At 43.0% G+C, this 12972-nt stretch overlaps 2 protein-coding genes across 6 annotated transcripts in view; one reads left to right on the plus strand and one right to left on the minus strand.

Annotated features, from left to right (window-relative positions):
* CCDC186 (coiled-coil domain containing 186) overlaps window positions 1-5252 on the minus strand; it is a 37336-nt gene extending 32084 nt beyond the window's left edge. The window contains exon 1 of the mRNA XM_049855243.1: window positions 5040-5252. The gene's annotated coding sequence lies outside the window, so the exon portion shown is untranslated. The remainder of the gene's footprint in view (window positions 1-5039) is intronic.
* Window positions 5253-8992: 3740 nt separating this feature from the next.
* The window catches only part of TDRD1 (tudor domain containing 1), a 60686-nt gene continuing 56706 nt past the window's right edge, over window positions 8993-12972 (plus strand). For 4 of the 5 annotated variants that reach the window (XM_049855477.1, XM_049855478.1, XM_049855480.1 and 1 more), the window contains exon 1: window positions 9006-9135. The gene's annotated coding sequence lies outside the window, so the exon portion shown is untranslated. Of the gene's footprint in view, window positions 9136-12972 lie in introns of all 5 variants that reach the window. The other variant, XM_049855479.1, reaches the window with a different exon arrangement.

Raw genomic sequence — 12972 nt, forward strand, 5'->3', positions numbered from 1 at the left:
AAACTGAACCATTTGTGTCTCAGATAACATCAGCTTCCCAAGTAATGTCCGTTAAGATAAGTAAGTTGGGCGTGGAAGAAGACTCTTGTTCTTCAACATAAAGGTTTACTGTCTTTGTAGGCAAAGTACATGAAGCAGAATAAACAAAGGAATACTTGCACTTCTGATGAGTTCTAACAAGATTTTGATAAGACAAAGTTAGAAGCAGTCAGTTAAATCAAAGTAACTGCACAATCCAACCTGATCTAACCACAAGACGAAATAATTGATTCTTAATAATCACTTTAAAAGACAAGTATTTCTCTGGATAAAGCTTTTAAAAAGTAGGCAATAAAATAACAGAACCTGTGTAAGAAACAGGAAAGCCTTGTTTCACATGATGAAAAGCTCCAGTACTAAAGTTTCATAGAAGGTGAAGTTACACAGATTCATATTTTTTAAAAGATAAAAACTGGCAGGCTATTTCAAAGAACTCCAGATTCGTTCTAATAAAAGGTAAGAAATATTTTTTAAAGTAGTCAAATGCTAACTAAACTTTTTGGTAAAATTTAACTTTAAAGCATTGAGTTTCCTTTAGGTGAAAGGTATCACTAGATTTAAAAAGTTACTTTTAGTCCACCAGTTGGAAAAGTATGTTATATGAGGGCAAGATCATGATCTCTGTATGGGGTTTATTTAGCCTTGCACCTAAGACTCAAGGCTGGGGGTGTGTGTATATATATATTTTAACTTTTATTGAGCTTCAAGTGAACGTTTACAAATCAAGTCAGACTGTCACATATAAGTTTATATACACCTTACTCCGTACTCCCACTTGCTCTCCCCCTAATGAGTCAGCCCTTCCAGTCTCTCCTTTCGTGACAATTTTGCCAGCTTCCAACTCTATCCTCCCATCCCCCCTCCAGACAGGAGATGCCAACACAGTCTCAAGTGACCACCTGATATAATTAGCTCACTCTTCATCAGCATCTCTCTCCTACCCACTGTCCAGTCCCTTCCATGTTTGATGAGTTGTCTTCGGGAATGGTTCCTGTCCTGGGCCAACAGAAGGTTTGGGGACCATGACCGCCGGGATTCCTCTAGTCTCAGTCAGACCATTAAGTATGGTCTTTTTGTGAGAATTTGGGGTCTGCATCCCACTGATCTCCTGCTCCCTCAGGGGTTCTCTGTTGTGCTCCCTGTCAGGGCAGTCATCGATTGTGGCCGGGCACCAACTAGTTCTTCTGGTCTCAGGATGATGTAGGTCTCTGGTTCATGTGGCCCTTTCTGTCTCTTGGGCTCTTAGTTGTCGTGTGACCTTGGTGTTCTTCATTTTCCTTTGCTCCAGGTGGGTTGAGACCAACTGATGCATCTTAGATGGCTGCTTGTTAGCATTTAAGACCCCAGACGCCACATTTCAAAGTGGGATGCAGAATGTTTTCATAATAGAATTATTTTGCCAATTGACTTAGAAGTCCCTTCAAACCATGTTCCCCAGACCCCCGCCCTTGCTCCGCTGACCTTTGAAGCATTCATTTTATCAAGGCTGGGTAGATTTTTATGGCATACGAATTATACCTCAAAAAAGATACTAAAAAAAAAAAAAAAAACTCAGGGCAACAGATGTAGCAGGACCTTTCCCCCAAAAATAATACCAAATCCTCCAGGAAATAAAGGGTCAATGGCCACACTGAATATCACATTATCAAGCTATATCATATATGTCATATGATCACCTTGGTATAATAAGAAAAACAAACCTGTTGCTGTCCAGTCGATTCTGACTCACAGGGACCCTTTAGGACAGAGTAGAACTGCCCCTATTGTGTTTCGAAGGAGCGGGTGGTAGATTCAAAATGCCAACCTTTTGGTTAGCAGCCATATTAGACTCATGCAATTTTACATACCTCTAGTATTTTTTTTTTTTTGGAAACCCTGGTGGCAAAGTAGTTAAGAGCTACAGCTGCTAACCAGAAGATCAGCAGTTCAAATCCACCAGGTGCTCCCTGAAAACCCTGGGGCAGTTCTGCTCTGCCCTACAGGGTTGCTGAGTCATCAGAATCCGACTTGATAGCAAGAGAAAACGGAATACGTTTTTTAAAAATTTAAAGCAGGAAGCTATTAATATAGAAATCTTACTTTACACCTACTTGTATAGATTTGTATAGATCTTACCAATGGAATTTTAATAAGTCTAAGAAAATATAGAAGTATTTCGAGTTAATTTTTTTCTTAAATCTGAAAACTGAAAGGAGCAAAAAAAAAAAAAATTGACCTATAGTTCCCTTTTCTTTAAGGTGAATAACATAAGGGAAAAAAATGATTTTTAAATGATACGTTGTATGACTTACATTCAAGAGTTTTGGCTAATTTTTAAATCTTGAAGCCACCTCGGGCCTGGGCTTGGTTAATTTAGTATGATATAGTTTTTTAAAAAGTTAAATTATTTCTTAGCACTTATTACATCATCCTCCCTACAGTACACACCTTATCAGCTCATGTCCCTTAGCGGCAGACAAACAGTAAGAAATACACTCAATGCGATCAGTACCGGAATTGAGTTCCACTTTTTGTCTATCACCCTTTTCACCCCAATATTTTTCCTTTTGTTTACTTCTTAGCTCAAGTAAAAATTTAAATCTCAGTAACTGAGAAACAAAATTCAATGGAGAAGTGGGAACGATATAAGCTTAGGGAGTTATTTATAGATTTAAAGTATGTTCTCACTGTTACCCTCAATATGACTACTAAATACAACATTTATAATATTTCAACCCCAGTGATACGTTTATGAGAAATTCATGAATCAGCTTGAGTTATTTAAAGCTAGAGATAAGAGATAAAATTAAAACCTAAATGTTACTAAAAAGAAAAAAAAACAATTTCAGATTAAGGATTCTTTGGTATGAAATTTAGATAAATTTGGGAAGCTAGAGCAGGTTACTAGTCATTCTTTACAGGGAAGATGATTTTCGGAATCTCTAAACAAGGCTGCTCCAGCCTATCGCCCTTCCCTGAGGAGTGAGAGCACTACAGTTCTGCCTCCACTCCATGACGTCAGCATGCAACGTAGAGACAGGCTTTTCAACTGAACACACTGCGCAATCGTCACTAGCCACGCAGTCATTGTATAGCATCAGAGAATGACCTGAGGTTATGGGTGAAGGAACTCAAGATTCCTGATCGCTATGCTGCCCACTAGCCACTTCCTTCATGTTAGCTATAAATCAGACTCTGAAAAGCCAGTGAGACTTGAAGGACTCTCCACTGTTTAAAGAAACATCTACGTTTATATGCAATTATTCTGAATCAGATGAGGTCTTAAAAAAAAAAGATAAAATCAATATAAACACAATCCACACATTCATTACTAGGGAGATTCTGTAGTAATTGTGCATGCTTGCATACATTATACACTATAAAAACCCATAGCCAGCGAGTCCATTCTGACTCATAGCGACCCTGTTTTACAGTGTAGGAGTGCCCTATAGGGTTTCCAAGGCTGTGATCTATAAGGAAGCAGATCACCAGGTCTTTCTCCCATGGAGCAGCTGGTGTGTTCAAACTGCTGATCTTTCGATTAGCAACTGAGCACTTTACCACTGAACCAGGACTCTCTTTACTGTAAGAAGGAGTTTCGATTCTTAATACTACAGGCTTATTTCTTTACTTACAAGTCTTACAAACACATTTACTGAATTTAAAATAGACCAACAAGAAAATAAAAAGAACAAGGCCTATCATCACTATTTCCTATTCCTGTAATCGGTTTATCCATAAAGGAAGAATTGATTAAATAGCTGTACAGAGAACAGTATACTTTATAGCATACTTTTTACATAAGAAGATAGTCCACTTTCACGGTCAATGTTTCTTGAACCTTAATCTTTTCCACAAGATCAACACACTGCAAATATGAAAGTGTAATCAGTAGCTAGGAAGGCTACACCCACCAAGGCATACCTAAACACACTTAATAAAAAAAAAACACACTTAATAGCAGATAAAAATTCTTTGAGTGACTACCAGCACATCTCTTGCAATACTGTTCCACTGATTTACTGCCCATTTTTCTTAGAAAAACTCCCAGCCTATCATTTTGGAAGACACAAAAAAGCTGGGCATCGAGGTTACATGGCACAGACACGGAGAAGACAGCCTAGTACCAGGAGCTGTACCACATACTGTTACTATACCAGCTCTTCTAATTCTCCTGAGACAGGTAATCCCACTCCCTTTTAACAGAGAAGGGAACTGCACAACGTATCAAATGAAAGCTTCCAATTCAGGTGTTCTGGCTCCAAATCCAGACCTTTTTTCTGGAAACGAAATCAACATGTATCAGCCGAAGTTACTAAGTTGTTAACAGCCTTGCAACAATTACACCTGCACCGTTCCCCTGGATGGCTACTTTGGGACTTGTGGAAGGGGGCTTTACCGTTTGTTTACACGTCTGATGGAGGCACAAATCTGAAATACCGTAATTATCTTCCTTATCAACCAAGATGCCTTCATGTCCTCAAGAGGAAAGGCAACGTAAAAACAAAGAACAGCAGTATAATTGTATCTCTTATCCACAAAACCAAAGAATCGTTTCTAAGGAACTTAAAGTCACAGAATGGAAGCCTTTGGAAGGGGGTAAAAAGTCGCCCAACAGTAAACATAAAACACACACACTCAGTCAACTTGGAGACGAAAAGAGAAACAGGCGGTCGAGTCAACGAAAAATCCCCGAGCAGGTGGGGCTTGGCTGCAATTCGCACTTGTAGACCCGGCGATCCGCCCCAAGTCTGCCGCCCTCGAAGCCCCCGGGCCGTGCCTGCCCCACCCCCGGGCCGGTTCCTCGCCACAGCCTCCCCCTGCGGCCAGGGACCCCAGGGAGGAAGGCAGGGAGAGGAAGGGGCTCGGGACTCCGTGCCCTCAGCGCCCTGCTCCCCCCAAGAGAAGCCGGGCGGAGAGCCGGCTCGCCCCCGCCCCGGGAGCCCCCGGACCGCGCGGGAGGGAGGCACCCCGCCTGGCTCGCGGCTCCCCGGCCCGCCCGGACACCCTGCAGCACTCACCCCACTTTTCCCAGCCTCAGGCCGCACCCTAACGAGGCCGCTGGGGCTCCGGCGCAGGGGCCAACTTCTCCATAGCGGAGTCCGGCACACTGGGAGTGGGAGAGGGCGGTCAGACGTGGGGGACAGAGCCGGAGACCTCACTCTCTCCGCCGCGCCTTCCCCAGACCCCCGCGGAGCTGACACATCAACAAAGATGGCGGCGACACCGAAGCCGGTCCTGCTACAGCTGAGAGGGCGGGGCTCCCGGGAGAGGCCAATGAGCGCGCGCGGGCGGCGTGACGCGAGCGCACCTTGAGCTCCAGGGTAACCTGCCTGCAGCGGGCGTGGCCGGCTCAGGCCCGCCTCCCTCCTCGGTGCCCCGGGCCGGGACCTAGGTTCCCTGTGCACCGATGTCTTACAGCCCCTGGACTGACTCTTCTGCCCTTAGCCCTTGCTTGACTTTCACCCCTGCCCCGCCAACCCATGCCGGTTATTTCTTTCTGAATGAAGCGGTCTTTCGATATTATTCCTCCTCATCCTTTAGCCCTTCCTCGTATCCGTCAGGGGCGTAAAGCAATAAAAGATAATTAGAAATTGTGACTTCCCAGCTCTGACGCGCAAACTTGGCACCTCATGTGGGCGGAGTCAGCAGCCTACCTGCCCGTCTGACAATTCATCCCTAGGAGTGCTCTTTCGGGGGCTTTCCTAACACCCGGTTCCTGTCTACAGCGTGGCACCTACTGCCATTGTTTCACAATGAATTGTTGGTGTGTTTGGCTCTGCTCGGGACTTTGAGCTCCTTAGAGACAGGGAGTGCCCTCTCCCGACTGGGTATCCCAGCTCGCAGCATGGGCCTTTACATGGCAGGCAGTGCTCAATAATTAGCAACAGAAAGTGTGTTGAGTACAGTTGCCCAACCTGGGCTGGAGAAGTCAGGTGAGCAGTTTCAGTCTGTGGAGGTTTTGCAAACCTCCCCTGTCCAATGAAATGATGTTCTTTTGTTTAGGAATTCCTGAGTGAAAACAGTTAATTCAGAGGAGTCTTCAATGCAAGAGTTTGTAAAGCAAAACTTCCTACGATTCTGTTAAGCTTCTTTCCTACTGACTGCTGGCAAAAAAAAAAAAAAAATCAGTTTAAAAAATACAATGCTGTGTAGCTCTGTTCCTCTTTCCTTTTCAGTAGGAAATGGCATCTCCCTCCGTAAATGAAGGCACTGCATTAAAACACTTTGTTATTAAAGTGTCTGTGACAGCAAAGAAATGATTTGACTTTAAAACAATCATTTGACCAAACATCCTAGTGAGATATATTATTCTAAGTGGGAAAAAAGCCAAGAAGCCTTAAGCTGTTGCAGTAATCATATGGTTAGTAATAACATTGGCATTGTTATTTTGAAACTAATATATGTATATGTGTACACATATGTATGTTGTTAGGTGCTGTGGAGATGGATCCGACTCATAGTGTCCCTATGTACAACACAATGAAACACTACTCGGTCCTTCACCATCCTCACAATTGTTATTTATGCTTGAGCTCATTGTTGCAGCCATGTGTCAGTCCGTCTGTTTGAGGGTCTTCCTCTTTTTTGCTGACCCTTTACTTTACTAAGCATTATATCCTTCTCCAGGGAAGGTCCCTCCTGATAGTATGTCCAAAGTATGAGAGATGAAAGTCTCGCCAATCTTGCTTCTAAGGAGCATTCTGGCAGTACTTCTTCCAAGGCAGATTTGTTCTTTCTTCTGGTAGTCAATGTTATATTCAATATTGTTTGTCAACACCATAATTCAAAGGCATCAATTCTTCTTCAGTCTTCTTTATTCATTGTCCAGCTTTTGCATACATAGGAGCAATTGAAAACACCATGGCTTGGGTCAGGCCCACTTTAGTCCTTAAAGTGACACCTTTGCTTTTCAACACTTTAAAGAGATCTTTTGCAGCAGATTTGCCCAATGCAGTGCATCTTTTCTTGACTGCTGCTTCCATGGGTGTTGATTGAGGATCCAAATAAAATGAAACTCTTGACAACTTCAATCTTTTCTCCACTTATCATGGTGTTGCTTATTGGTCCAGTTGTGAGGATTTTTGTTTTCTTTATGTTAAGATGTAATCCGTATTGAAGGCTATAGTCTTTGATCTTCATCAATAAGTGCTTCAAGTCCTCTTCATTTTCAGCAAGCAAAGTTGCATCATCTGCATGTCCCCAGGTTGTTAATGAGTCTTCCTCCAATCCTGATGCTGCATTCTTCTTCATATAGTCCATCTTCTTCGATTATTTGCTCAGCATGCAAATTAAATAAGTATGCTGAAAGGATACAACCCTGACACGCACACATATGCAACATATTAGTATAAAGCATATAAATAATGATGCCTTTAGGAACCAAGATTTTCAGCATAAAAGAAAAGAAATGGAGTAGAAACTCTGCCATCCTAAACTTGAATTTAGAAACATCAGTATGAACTCATGATGCATTTTTTTTGCAGCCAAGTCAAAGAGATCTCAATGGCCAAAGCCAGAACAATTTGGGCAACAAAATAAAGTAGTATTGGATTATAATCCAAAGTAGAAAATAACTATCCGTGAGTCATACTGATATAAATAAATGATTGAATAAATTAATGAATATGAAAAAGAGAGAAATTTCCCATACAGAAGAATTCCAAATAGTTTTCATAAATACTCCACCCTCAAGGACAGGGAACATAACTCTCCATTCCTTATATGTGGGCTACATACAATGACGTCCTTCCAAAGCATACAGTATGGAAAGGAAGAGAAAAAAAGAGTAACTTTATGGTAGAGAAACCTGACGGACACTACCTTAGCCAGGTGATCAAGACTCACACCAACAGTCTTAAATCATGTTCATAGTATGTGTGTTTGATATGTCGTGATGAAAATGGCACTTTATCTCCGTGGTCTTGTCTGATGTTTTTCTGATTATAAGACTAGGGCTATGGGTTATTGGGAGGAAGATCACATAGTTACCCATTACTTCAGGCTTAGGAGAAAAACTTCAGACAAATTCCAAGAGTGAAGCATTCTACAACATGCCTGACCAGTGCTCCTCCAAACCGTCAGTCATTAAGTACGAGGAACGTCTGGAAAACTATCATAGCCAAGAGGAGCCTAAGGAGACACGACGACTAAATGTAATGTATCCTGGAACAGAAAAAGTGCATCAGGTAAGAACTAAATAAATGAGCTCTGGACTTTAGTTAAGTGTATTGGTTCATTAGTTGTAACATATGTATCATACTAAAGTAACATACCAGTGGGGGAAAGCTGAATGTAGTTTATTTGGGAACTCTGTGCCATTTCGATTTTTCTGTAAATATAAAACCGTTCTGAAAAATAAAATCCATTAAAAAAAACAAAGATACAAATATGGGATTTCCTTCAATGGGGGTGGGGAAAAAGAATGCGTGGGATACAGATGTAGACAAGATTGATCATAAATTGATAATGTTGAAACTAAGTGATGGGTACGTGGGAGTATTATAGCATTGTTCTGAATATGTTTGAAAAGGTCGATAATAATTTGAAAAAAAAGCTTTAAAACCATTTTTTGAGTAACAGAAATAATCATGTGTCCTAAATTAAAACAAACAGCAACAAAAAAAGAATTATCACACATGTTTAGCATCCAAGGCCAGGCAGAGGCAGTGAATCGATTAATTTGGAAAACTCAAAAGTGGTTAATGCTACTTCCCCGGAGACAAAACCTTCATCTTTGTGCTCAAAATTTGCACATGGAGTTTTTCCAGAACACCCCTCCAAAAGAAGCTAGAAAACCAACTACATTAAGTTTCCGCAAAGGAACTTTCTGAGTTGCCAGCCTCTGTTCCACCCCTGGGGCACCAGCAGTCAAGAACGCCCAGCTGGGAGGTTTCCAAGCTGTGAGAGGGGCGCACGTGAGCATGGAGAGAGCACGTGGGTGAGGATTGCGCATGCGTCCGGGGCGCAGGGAGGGACGGCACCCGGGCATTCGAGGTGAGTGAGCAGAGGTTAGTGGGTGCATCTCGGCCGCGGTCTTCCGGCCACCTGGCAGGCGTCACCACGGCCAGACTTCAGAGACCGGTTGGGGTCCACTGCCCTTTCCCTGCTTTCCAGGTCAGAGTCCCCAGGCGGGTGGGGGAGCGAGGGGCTGGGTGAGAGCTGAGGGGCTTTGGTCGTTGGGGGCCGGACGTTGGGCGCTGGACGTTGAGGTCGGGCGTTGAGGTCAGGCGTTGAGCGGGTCCTGGGGGCCTGGAAGTGGAGAGAGGAGGAAAGCTGGAGAAAACCTTGGATAGAGCCTTGGTTGGGAAGGGGTGGTCTAGGGATGTGGCTTTTGGTGTAGGCAGGTTCTGTATGGGGGGGAGGGGCGAGAGAGCAGGCATTGAGGGGTGACCCGGCGGGCCCAGCAGTGGGCTTGGCATGACTCTCCAAAATGTGACCTTGCCCCATTCGTAGATTTCTTTCCCCTTCTCTCTGAAAGGAGCTAATTTGTGGGTTCGTTGCTTTTATTTAACTCAGAGCTGTAGTGTAAAGAGTATTAGTACTTAGGAGAAGTTTTTCTAACGTCTCCTACTTCCTATAGGAAAGGAAGAGTACCCTGGCTTTCGCCTAGATGTAGAGAACCATTGGTTCATTTAACAAGTGTTTACAGAGCATTTGCTAAGTGCAGATTGATTTTCTTGCTCTAGGGCCTCTGCTATGAGTGTTTTCCGTTTGGGGTCTCTTAAGAAGCCCTGGTGCTGCAGTGATTGAGCCTTTGGCTGAAAGATCAGTGATTGGAACACACCCAGCATCTCCAGGGGATAAAGACCTAGCTGTCTGCTGCAGTAAAGATTGTTGTTGTTAGGTCCCGTGGAGTCGGTTCCGACCCATAGCGACCCCATGCACAACAGAAGGAAACAGTGCCCGGTTCTGCCCCATCCTTACAAATCGTTGTTATGCTTGAGCTCATTACAGCCTAGAAAACCCTATGGAGCAGTTCTACTCTGTCCTATGTAGGATCACTATGAGTTGGAATTGACCGCAGTTTTTTTTGGTTGGGGGGGGCCCTCTTGTGTTAGGGTGGGTTGTTTCTAGTTCCTTTATTGAGGCAGCAGAGTATTGAAGCAACAAAATTGCATGGCGTAGGAGTCTGACCTGGATTTTTATCCCAGCTGCCTAAAGCATTGCTGGAGGGGGAGGAGAGCATGAATGTTGTCAAGTTATTTCACTTCTCTAGGCCCCCTTTCCTCATCTGCAGGAATGAAGACATTTGGATACATTAGTACTCAAATTATTTCAACCTTAAATCTGCAGTCTTGTTCTACATAAATGGGAGAAAATGTGTGTGGGAGGAGTGGCATAAAAGTAAAGTAGAAATAATAGCTGCCTTTAAAGTATGTGCTTAATAAACACCAGCTATTGTGCTAAGTAGTTTCCAGATAGTCTCACATTTAATACCAGTGACTAATTATGAGGCAGGTACTACTGCTATCTGCATTTTACAGCCACTGAATCCCAGAAAAATGAAGTGATTTGTTCAAGGTGGTATAGCTAGAAAATGACAAGATGGGTCTCTGACTTGGCTCTGACTTCAGAGCTTATGCTCTGCTGAACTATTGAGTGTTATTGCTTTAAAACAATGTTTCCTTTGAGTAGAACAGCACTTGGCTGAGTGCATGGGGTTACTGGGAAGACAAAAGCCAAAGTTAGAGAAGGAAAAATGTTACAGGTAAGTAACTGCTGCACAAGCTTTTGACATGCAAAGAATTAACTCATTGTGGATTTACTCTGGAGCCCATACGTGTGCAAATGGTTAACTGTAAGGTTGGTGGTTTAAGGCCACACAGAGGCACCTCAGAAGAAAGGCCTGGTGCTCTGCTTCTGAAAAATCAGCCATTGCAAACCATTTGGAGCACAGTTCTACCTTGACGCACATGGGTCGCGGTGAGTCAGTATCGACTCAACCATAGCTGGTTTGGTTTGGGTTTACTTTAGAGTCAGTTCTCCTGGAAGAAATGGAGAAGGGTTATTTGATGGTTTGCAGTGTATCCCGAGATGCTCCTAGCACTGGGGGGGGAATGGCGAGGCGGGGGAGAGTAGGACTCAAAGCGAGTGGAAGAGAGATGCCTGCCCTTAGGAAGCTTCCAGCCTCATCGGGGTCAAAGCATTAAGCATGGAACAAAAAGACCGCAAAGCCAAAGCCTCATTTTTGCCTGTAGAACTATATAAATTCGCTGCTTCCAGTCCACTGCTTTTTTGTTACATCAGTAACTCTAATTCTAAGAATGTAAGAATCTCTTTAACATAAAGAAATGTGGGGACCTTTCTAGTTAACATGTTGCGTTAGCTAAGAAAATGCATAACTAATTACTGGGGATTCGGGGATGATTATAAATACATTTTTATTCATCACCAGTAGCATGTGGAGCTCATGTGGGGAAAGTTGCTTGTTTTAAAACTGGGCGTAGTTAGCCCATGAGGTATCATGACCTTGCAGTGACAACCATCATGCCTCTGTACCTGTGTACCAGATGTCCACAGTCCCAGGTTGGGAATTGTGGCATTATGGCATAGGGCACCCACCCTCAAAATTCAAAATAAGCTCAGTGGTTGATACAGGATAAAGTCAAATAGAGAGAAATCCAGAGTCTTACAAGTATTTTTGCAGTATTAAAATTCAGCCCAAAAAGGCTTTAGACTTGGTCTGTATCCTTGATTGTGGTGGTAGTTATACAGTATGTTGTTGTTGTTACCTGCTCTCCAGTTGGCCTTCGACTCATTGCAACCTTACGCACAATGGGATTGGACTGTTAGGATCCATAGGGTTTTCACTGGCTGATTTTTCAGAGGTTAGATCACCAGGCCTTTGCTCCTAGTCCGTCTTAGTCTGGAATCTCTGCTGAAACCTGTTCAGCATCATAGCAACACGCAAGCCCCCACTAACAGACACACTTGAGGTGCGTTGACTGGGAATCCAACCCAGGGCTCCCGCGTGGAGGCAAGAATTCTATCACTGAACTACGACTGCCCCCACACAAATACATACATGCGTTAAAATTCATAGAACTGTACAGCAAAAGAAAAAAAACCATTTTTACAGCATGATAATTTTAAACTAAAAAATCCGGAGGTTTTTAGATGGCTGAAAGGTTTATGTAAATTCACAGTAGACCTGCCTCCCTGCTCCAAAACGTAATGCATAAATGGAAACATGTCCAAAGTCAGAAGCGTGGTGATTCTCCTGTTGACAGGTTGCCAGTGCACATCTGGAATTCTGTGCTCTCTTTTGAGAGCCATGTAGATATGAGGGTCTCTGATAAATGAGAGAAAGTCCAGAATTGTGAGGAGCTGGGCAGGCATTACATCATCAGGTGAAAGGCCTGGACTGAAAGAGGACCTGACGGTCATCAGAGATGTTTGAAAGGCTGTGGTCATAGGGCAGCACCAGGAGTGAGTCTGCTGGGAAAAAAGCCACTTTACAAAGAATGCAGTTTAATAGGCTATCCTGAAGTGGAAAGGAAGTAGGAAGTTTCTAGTCATAAAACAGGTCTAGATGTCTACTTGCCCTGAGTGTTGTAATGAAAATTCCTGAATAGGGTGAGGCAGGCGAATTGCCCTTATAACCTAAGTATTCGTTGTATTAATGCGATCATCTGTCATCTAACACAGGTGGAGCTTTTAAGTTTAAATCCTTTTTATGTGCTCCTTAGACTTTATTTTGGATCTAAGGCTGATTTTGTTGTTTCTGTTATTCCCAACGTCAGACATATTTAGTAATTTTTGAGTTTGTGAAGGTTTGATGTAAGACATGAGTTTTTGCTATTACCTTATAACATGATGCAGTACTCCGTGTAAGATTACCAGATACAATTTGAAACAGTGAATTTCATTTTTCCTTTCCAGGTTGTTGTGAAAACAGTGTTGGTAGTGTAACGTAAAAAGGGGTTTTTTTCCCTCTTTTTTTTATTGTGG

Source organism: Elephas maximus, chromosome 16 (assembly GCF_024166365.1).
Source record: "Elephas maximus indicus isolate mEleMax1 chromosome 16, mEleMax1 primary haplotype, whole genome shotgun sequence".
NCBI classification, from domain to species: Eukaryota; Metazoa; Chordata; class Mammalia; order Proboscidea; family Elephantidae; genus Elephas; species Elephas maximus.